General features: G+C 43.5%; 1 non-coding gene and 1 pseudogene across 1 annotated transcript; one reads left to right on the top strand and one right to left on the bottom strand.

The window, feature by feature from the left end:
- Window positions 1-8894, top strand: part of LOC142616332 (uncharacterized) — a 9540-nt pseudogene extending 646 nt beyond the window's left edge.
- On the bottom strand, window positions 6913-6999 carry TRNAS-UGA (transfer RNA serine (anticodon UGA)). Its single transcript has one exon. It is a non-coding gene; the product is annotated as a tRNA-Ser (tRNA).
- Window positions 8895-9803: the final 909 nt, after the last annotated feature.

A 9803-nucleotide genomic window follows, 5' to 3' on the forward strand; every position in this document is an offset into this window, starting at 1 on the left:
CCATGATAAGAGCATCCCTTTCACAAAAACCTACGGATCCTCCCTCCCCCCCCCCTATCCTGCCACTTCAGGACCTTGTGATCTTTGAGAAGATCATTACGAGCCCTCTCCTCGGGGGAGGGGTTTTTATAGATAGAGAGGTGAGTCGAGGGTAGCCCCCCGCTTGACCGATTTCTCGGAAATCAGAGGAAAATCTCTCATCTGATGACCCTGAACAAGAAGGAGCTGCTCTCGATGTGAGATCAGCAGCAAAAGAAAGAAGAGGAATTGGATGCCCCAGAGCAGCAGCCCCCGGATAAGCCTTAAAAACACACACACACAACGGACCGGGCACAAACAAAAGAAACAAGAAAAGGGCCATGATGATGATCCTATGTTCGTTTTCGCCCTGCCCCGATGATGCGCTCCTTGCTCGCGGAGCTACATACCAGAAAAAGAAAAAGAATCTCTCTATTACTTTACTTTGAGAAGAGAATCGTTGGTTTGACCGACGGACTACGTGGGAAATACGAGATCTAGGCAAGCCGCTACATGTTCTCCCCGCGCCCTTGAACGATAGAAGAACTACTTATCTTCTCTTAGATAGCAGTCGATCGGTTCGCATCTATGGTCAATCAATAGGTCCGCCGCGGATCTATTCTTCTATACGATAAATCGCCATCTCGTAGCACCACCACGACACTGATTCTCGTTATTTTTCCGAGCCCCCCATGCCGTGACTTCGACTTTGAGTATGATGAATGAGTGGAAAGATCTTTATAGAAGTCCCTGTCCAATCCAACCAAAGAGTTAGTATCTAATAAAAATATATATATATATTTTTATTAGATTTTAGATAAGGGGGAGAACTGCGAGTTTTTTCAGAAAAGACTTGCTGCTCCCCTATCCGAATCCCGCGAGTGACTAAGCGCGAGACGAGCCATAACATAAGGGGCGAATCTACTCTTCGTAGAATCGACCCTAGATATCTTCTTTTTTGGTATATTTGCATCAGGCTTAGCCCCTACCTACTAGTAAGAAGGTGTTCCCGAAAGGGGACGAAACCCGTCTAAGATCCTGTGTGCGGCTTAGTAGCGCGTGAACAGAACAGGTAGCCTAAGCGGAACTCAATATTCAACCAACCTATGATCCATTTATTTAATTTAATCAGCTTACTATCAATAAACCATGTGTTAGGTTCTCGTTGCGGGAGATCTTGGAACGTGCCCGTCGTGTGAATGCGCATACAAATAGGGTCACTATTCGCCTACTACTAATAAGGGCGGAGAGTGGATTCTAGATTATATCAGTCGGGTAGGCTGGACTGGGATTCTGGGAAAATCTCTACGAATTCTTCTTTGCAAGAGACATCACTAAAGCCAGGGATGTCTCCGGCAGCCTTGCTGGGATCTCCAGATCGAATAATTGGTTTACAAGACGCTCTTAGGGGGTCTTGTCTTCTCGGATTCCAGCTTTTTACTTTTCTTATAAAAAGCTTTGACCTACTCCCTGAGCAGAGATGTACGCTTTATACGGGTAGTGGGGTCATGTATACTCATGGGATGGCTTTTTTGGAGTAATTTGACAAAATTCCATTGCATCCAAATCAATCAAGATCTAAGTAGTCGTTCAGTAAACTATTATACTTATCGCATGCAGTATCCGAGTCTTGCCCATTTAAGGAATATGGAGGAGGTATGTGTCCTCTCGGTCGCCTTGACCCATCACAGATCAGCCCGAAAGTACCCCTTTCTATTATGATGATAGGGGTGGATGGTAGAGCTAGAACGGGCATAATCGCTGGAACAGCTAGAAGTAGGCCGACTATCTTCCATAAATAAAATAAATATATAAATATATATATGGATATTCGGCGTTTAATGAGATAGTAAAGTTCTAGACTCAAGCTAGCAAAAAACAAGACTGAGGTCGATAGGGGCATTACTGGTAATTGCTAAGGTGCTTTCTAAAGTATTAACCATTGGCTAGCGCTCATCTCCAGCTCTGTTTCCAGCCTTTCATTTCATATACCATTCCCGTATGCCATACGTCCAAGCCTTCTCCCATCAGTAGTTGGAAGCAGAACTGAGACTGGATGTAACTGAAGGAAAGGGGATATAGGTACGATAGGAGGGCACGGTTAAGCAGGTAAGTGAAGGCTCTCTCTCTCGCTCTGTGGTCTTGTGTAAAGCCTTTCCGCCCATTATTGATCTTCATTCTAAGTAAGCAGGTAGAAAGGCAGTTGAGGTGATAGCAAAAGTAAGCAGGGAAGCAGAAGCAAGAGGTCCTCATCAAACTTTTGTGTAATTGTAATAAAGCTTCTCGGTCGCATTTCATTGATCTCTAAGGCAAAGTCTCGCTTAATCGTTCATCGATCTTTTCTTCTTTCTTCAACCGGTCATATCTGATCTGTAGCTGGTAGCAATATGAGGAAAAAGGTTCGGAATGGTCTATTTTATTTGCTAAATCACGAATTTTAGGGGTTGGATGGGTCAAGTACAACCTCTAAAAACATGCAATAATCGGCTTTTTAGTGGCATCTGTCTGAGGGCATCTGGAATTGTTTGTTTTAGTATTTACTCTTGTAAACGGTAACAAATGCTCATCTGTCCACGAATACACTTCCTTTCTTTTATTCAATTTGGGCGAATACCTTGTAACCAAATTTTTTCTTGAAAGATGTGCTACTTTCCAGTCGAGTTGTCTTGTAACGATCTCTAGGGTCTTCAGTCGAATTGGTCTTCTTTCCTGTAGTAGTTCATCTGGTGAGTTCATCGTGCAATTTGAGTTTAAGCATCAGGCTTCTGAAAGCTACCTTCTGCAGGGATCTCTAATCGCCTTGTATAATTATCAATCAATGGCTTTCGCACTAGGAGATCATTAGCTTACGGCAGGAAGGATGGATGAGCTCCCTATTGATATATATAAATAATAATAATAAAAAATAGAAAAAGGGACGGGGGTGAAGTCCGAGCCTCAGGTGAGAGGGGAATAAAGACACTAGGAAAGGAATCATGGAAGTACGCCCCAAGATTGGGATGAGGGAAAGGAATAGAAAGATAAATGGATGGGGAATCCCCCTATGTGCTGAGAATAAGAGGAGCCGACAAACTGAAAGATACCCGTGGGAAAGCATGGGAGCCCCAAGCCTATGTAATAGTATCAACCCTTAGAAGATAGTTTAGCATCACCCTACCGATGAGTCTGGAGGAAAGACTGGTGAATCAGGCAACCCCTCCACCTTGAATTCATAACTTGCATAATGAGTTGCATCGACATCTTTGCCCGTGATCGAATGCCCCTTTCCCACGCCACCAATCGACGAATGCTGAGGAAGGAGTGAATCAACTGATGCAACCAACCACCGATGAACTAATCAACAACCGAACGAGACTGAATCCAAGCGAGTGAATGAACGAGTCAGGGGTTTGTAAAGAGCAAAGGACTATAAAAAACACTACCCGGAATAGGAGTCTTGGCTTATGCGTTTGAGTTTGAGCTGGAAGACGAGTCAAAGAAGTAAAAAAAGCAGGAAGAGGCATAATAGCCATCAACCGGAAGCAGTGCAGAAATAGGAGGAGAGCTTGTCTCAGCAAGTGATTGGGCTTGCCACCTTCCTAACCCGCTGACATAGGCATAAGCTGCTTCCAGAGCAGAGCTTGCGAAGCTAACAAGCCTACAAAAGCTAGCTGGCATAAGCAAAGCAACTAAGAAGCCCATAATAGGGTCCCTCATAAGGCAAAGCTATGCATGTTTATATAGTCCACTGGAACGAACTCACAAATCAATGGGATAATTTTCTTATAGCAACTAGAACTCTACTCGAAGAAAAGAAGTAGCCGGCTGGCTGAGGTAACTTCTACTTGCCGAGGAGGAAATGCTCTTATTTTTAGTTCTTTCAAAGATTGTTCCTTCCAAAAAACAGGACCTATTCCCTATTCCCTTAGTTGCTGCTTGCTTTCCGGTGCGAGGCGAGTCAAAAGCTTGACCATCTTTGAGGCAATTCACATTGTGTTCGTATAGTGACAAAGTAAATCAAGAGCATTCTCCCTCTATTGCCCTAGACGAGTGATTGGTCGAACATTGGAAAATGGAAAACTTACCCGTATTTTTGATTAAAACCTCTTCTTACCTTATTCTTGACCACTATTAGCACAGCTTCGAAAATCGTTATCTTTTATTCGCCTATACCTATATGTGACAAATGAATAAAAAAGAAAAATGGAGAACTCGATCGAAGGGAAGGCTTGAGTTCAAAGACGAAGATAAGGCTTGGTGGCTTGCGAGGAAAGACTAGCTAACAAGCGAACGAACAAGAGCTCCTACTCGTCTTCCTGCTCCAACTCCTATATAAGAAGCTACATATGCTCTGACAAGACGCTTTCTATTCTCTACTGCTTTCCTTTTATTATTCCTACTGCTACTCTTAGTCCTCCCATTAACTACAGCCAAGACTCCGCCTCTATATCCTATGCCCCGTTCTTTTGTAATTTGGAATCGTTGATTGCTTGTGGTGAATTGCGGTTCCTTTGTTTGTGTTATACTGGTTTCCTTTCCTTCAGGTGTGCTGGCAAGCAAGGGAGGACGAGGACTGGAGTCCCAACCCGAACAACAAGGATCAAAGAACGTCTTAAAGCTCGCCTCTTTGCTTTCTTAAAAAGAAAAGCGGACTACGCAATAAGAGGCTCAACCATAAGCCCAACTCTAATGGCGGGGGGGGAATGTTGAAAACAATCTTATTGGAATTATTGGAAGCGGCTTTCGAGTGAGGGCAATCGTCATAGTCAGCCAGCGAGCAATCCCAAGAAAGCCAGCTACCTAGCCTTTCTTATTCCCATTGCTAGCTTAAACTGAGGAATAAGAATAGGAAAAACCTCCAAGCCCCTATAAAGAAAGTAAGCTATTTCAATGTTATTTTTTTGTCTCTTTCCTCTGTCTGGTACCAAAGCCACTCGAACTCGAATGCCTCACCCGCACCAACTCCCTCAAACACAAGGGAGCGGGCACTGCTCTCAGCCTGTCGTAAAAACAAAAAAAAAACAAAACAAAACTCCATACCGGAAGATCATTACCTTATTCCTAGAACGGAATATAAACATTGGTACAACAGGAGGATCGAGAGACCTCGAGCGACACATCGTAATTTACGCTAACCTCAGCGTACCATCGGAGATACTTTAGCCACAGCTTAACCCATGGTTGAAGAATGAGGCGATCAAGAAAGTCCTCCCCCCTAAACTTGATAAAATGTCCGAAGACCTTCTCTTTCCTTTTCATTACAAACAAAGCGAAGGCGCTACTTAGCCCTATAAAGAATGAAGGCCCGTGCGACACCCGGCGTTAACACTCCAAAATCTGGAAATGCTAACCACAGTTTCAATGGTAACGGGAATACGCCTGACGGCGAAAGCATACAAAGATAGTGACGCTTTCATCGCTTAGATTTAGGGCGCACCACAGATACGATAAGAAGCACCCCTCAATCGATAGGTCAAAGACAGAGACATAATACCAGTTGCATCTCTAATCTTTGAAAAATCGGGGTCTTTTCCACATAATAGCGTCAACCAAAGACCAGAGCATCTTAGCAGACACCGGAGAGAAATCCCTAGTAACTTCGTCGCTCCAAAATCTTTTGGCAAACTCCAAAACATGACTTATAATAAAAAATGTTTTAAATGAGAGACTTTTCTTTAGATATATTATAGTACACTGAAACTTTTTATTATGGTAAGTGGCCGCCACCTTCTCGTCGGCGATCACCGTCGCCAAGAATGGCATAGTCGCAAAGCTTCGTCGTGCCATACACCCTCTCAGCAGCTATCCACACAAGCATATGATGTGTAAGTGTGAATAGAGGCCAAGAACTATAAAATCCGAGGGGTTGACCCTTCGTGAACGTCACAACCGATGCCCCATAGCCTTTATTTAAAAAACTATATGGTAATTAAAATACTACAGAACAAAGTATGAACGTCCAGGAAGTTGCAAAGGGATTTCCGAGCAACCCTGCAATCATACAGGACGTAAGGATAACACAGGTAAGGAATCGGTAGCAGCCTTGAGATCAAAAGAAAATCCAATTTTATTACTCTCAAGTACTGCAACGGTTGGGTCTGGTTATAGGTACCATCCATTCTTAACCTTGCCAAAACCGTCATGGCCCAATCATGTATAGGCCGTACCAAGGCCTGATACAAGGGTAGGCCAACCAATAGGGAATAACCTTTTCTTCCCTGCTCCCTCGACCTTCATTCCCATCCTGCCAAGCTGAGGCTGCCAGCACATTGTATCTAACCACACTGTAGCAAATCGATACAAGTAGCTAAACAGCTTGCTATACCATACAAAGGCATCTCCGGCCGAACGGTTAGGCAAGACTACGGCGCCTGGGTAAACATCCCGTTTACCAAACAAGACGGCGAGAGTTTCACTTAACCATTCCCCTCCTGCAGCCAAAGCGATAGCGGCTGTAGCATCCACCGGTAATGTGTGGAAGAGGGTAAGCTTTCTATATGGATAGGACGTATCAACACCTTTTGCATCTTTTAAAGAGAATTTCTAAGAAAAATAGAGTGTTGGGTCCTGAGGACCAGGATGGCCGAAGATCAAAACCTAAATGTGCCAGGGGTTGATCATCGAAGCCAGGGCAATAACGATGAAGGAATTTGAGCGCTGATGTAGCTAACAGCCACCTTCATAGTCGATTCATTAGGGTCGTCACCTTCTACTCAACTAGTGGAAGTATCCACCGTTTTCTTTGTCTGTTAAGCCTCACAGCTATGGGACTTCCTAAGGAAAACTGCAATCGTAGTACTCACAAGACAAGACCACCGAGATCTTCGACTTAGCTCCCAAAGGTAATCCACCCGGCCCTTCCCCAACCTATACAAGGGGAGCGGAAGATAACGCAAGAGAGAACTTATGACTTCGCGGATGGAGAGGGATTCGAACCCCCGGTATTCCTATCAATACTTCGGTTTTCAAGACCGACTCTTTCAACCGCTCAGACATCCATCCCCTTCGCGCTTCGCCCGCCCTATCTATCCGCGCGCTGGCAGGTAGGGGCTTATCCATGTGATTCGCTACGCTTTGCTTGCGCCTATCGGCGGACTCTGTTGCCTGCCGGTTAGCGAAACTTTTCCGGTAGTACGAATCGCTACGCTTCGCTTGTTTCTATATGATAATATGCACCTTGGTTGCTGCGCTCCCCGCGGGTAATAACAAGAGAGTTAAGAACGAATTATCTTCCAAACAAAAAGAGTGATTGAGTCCGACTCGCGAACGATCGGCAAGTGAAGGACCGATCCTTTTGCGCCAGTACTGTTGCGAGACTGGTACTTGGCGGCTCACGAGCAACATATAGACTAAGGTTGCCCATCACTCCCTCGCTCTTTTTTGAAGGCCCTTTCTATTCTCTTTCGTCTATGGTTCCTCCATAAGAACACTGAACGCCCAGCTTCGCAGAGCAGCTCTCTCCCCAGCCCACAGCATAGTGTGGAATCTGGATCGTTTCATCGAGCACCATTTCTTTTAGATATAAAGGTGTTCTGACTCTATTGGATCAAGTCATAATCTACGCCTTTTACTAGTATACTACTATGGGGAGAGACTAAGCTCTATTTCAGAGATTGGACTCTCTTACTGTGATTAGCCCCTACTAGTAAGAAGCTGTTCCCGAGCCAGGTTCCCTGGATCCACGTGTTCCTAGTCGGGCCTAAATGAATGAATGAAGAAGCGCGCCCGGGTAGACTTCCAGAGCTCTTGCTCTGCGTATCCTCCTACTTATTATTCTGGGGGTCATAAAAACATACGAACCGCCTACTCTTTAAAGCTTAAAGCCCTACCATTATATTTTTAAAAATGAAAGCTGCTTTCCCTCACTAATAAAAAACTGCAATCCCTCCCCTTCTGTTACCTACTCTACTTTTACTCATATCTTCGGTATACCTCAATACAAGACAAACACAGGAAAGGATATTCAATCAAAAACCGGGCGATAGCCCTATTCTCTCTCAATTGCCTATCTTTTATAGATGAGGGAGAGTACCTTAGCAGTAGCTTCCAACACTTAAGATGTACCTCCTCAAGTGCCAGATATGAATGTTTTATGAATTTCATACGGGACTACTTACTTACCTAAAGTTCACTTCTGACTTACCAAATAAATTTACTGAAGGAACTGACCTAAGCATAGCTCTCTCTCTCAAATACAAATGCCAAGAAAGAGATTCCTTGGATAAGTGGAAAAATGCCTTTCATTTCTCTTTTAAGGCGTTTGTCCTACTTATAGTATCAGTCCTCCGGCCTATCGAAATTCGTGTTTTTATTAACCAACAACACATGCACTTTGTTGGAACTAAAAAAAGGTTATTCAATCCACTAGTGCAACTGAAAGCGCACCTACTGTTACTAGAAGTCTAGTCCCTCTCAGGTACAGTTTCGATCTCGAACTAACTTACTTTACTTAATAGGCCGGAAGAGAGAGATATTCAGAAAACCCGATTTCCTGTCCTGTCTTAAGAACCTGACTAAAAAGAGAAAAGAAAACCAAACTAAAATAAAAGAGATATCACTTTCGACGATTGAACTGCACTTTTATATCCAAATTGGAACTGGATTTGAACGTCTTTGGATCCTGCTTAGAGCCGGCTTTCACTCCACTTTCACTTTCATATCAGGAGCGTCAACTTGTGCACTTGCAATATCGAATTTCACTTTCCGGAATCCTTGCTCCTGGCCTATTGGTTGATGATAGGGTTCCTGTTGGTAGAGTTCCTGCCCTTGGCCTTGGTTCCAGTCTCGTCTCGCATGCCAGCAAGTATTCTAGAAAGAATGACTCGGTTTCATGTCATGTAGCTACTATAGCTCCTCTCGCCTTTCTAGCCTGCCTTGTGTTGCTCGGAAATGGCTAAGCCTTTTTCGAGAGGCTTTCACCCTAAAAACTTAACTAGACCCCGTTCCTTGATAGCCTTCACCTTTTCCTCATCCACCTCAATTCCTTTCGCGCTAACAACATAACCCAAAAACACAACTTTGTCTATGCAAAAGGAACATTTCTTAAAATTAGCGTATAGTTTTTCTTTTCTCAAAACAGCAAGCACACAATGTAAATGATCAATATGCTCATCTAAATTCTTGCTATACACCAAAATATCATCAAAGTAGACCACAACAAATTTGTCTATAAACGCACACAATGCATGGTTCATTAACCTCATGAATGTACTTGGTGCATTAGTTAGACCGAAAGGCATTACCAACCACTCATACAATCCATATTTAGTTTTAAAGGCAGTTTTCCATTCATTACCCTCTTTCATCCTAATTTGTTGATATCCACTTTTCAAATCAATTTTTGTGAAAACACATGATCCATGCAATTCATCCAACATGTCATCTAGCCTAGGGATGGGATGTCTATACTTTACCGTAATGTTGTTGATAGCCCTACAATCAACACACATTCTCCAAGCTCCATCCTTCTTAGGCACAAGCAGCATCGGCACCGCGCATACTCTCTCTCACATGTCCCTTGGTCAGCAACTCCTCAACTTGCCTTTGAAGTTCTTTTGTCTCTTCCAGATTACTCCTATAGGCTGGTCAGTTAGGAATTGTCGCACTTGGCACAAAATCAATTTGATGCTTTATTCCTCTAAGAACTTCATTAGGAAACACTTCCTCATATTCCTGCAACAAAGAGATAACAACACTAGGCAAAGATTCGTCAAGTTTTAACTCTTAAAACATATCAACATGCCAACTAGAAATCTCCATTTTCATGATTAAGACAAATCATCGTAGTTGATATGTTATAGTCTTTG

Source organism: Castanea sativa, chromosome 11 (genome assembly GCF_040712315.1).
Source record: "Castanea sativa cultivar Marrone di Chiusa Pesio chromosome 11, ASM4071231v1".
Lineage (NCBI taxonomy): Eukaryota > Viridiplantae > Streptophyta > Magnoliopsida > Fagales > Fagaceae > Castanea > Castanea sativa.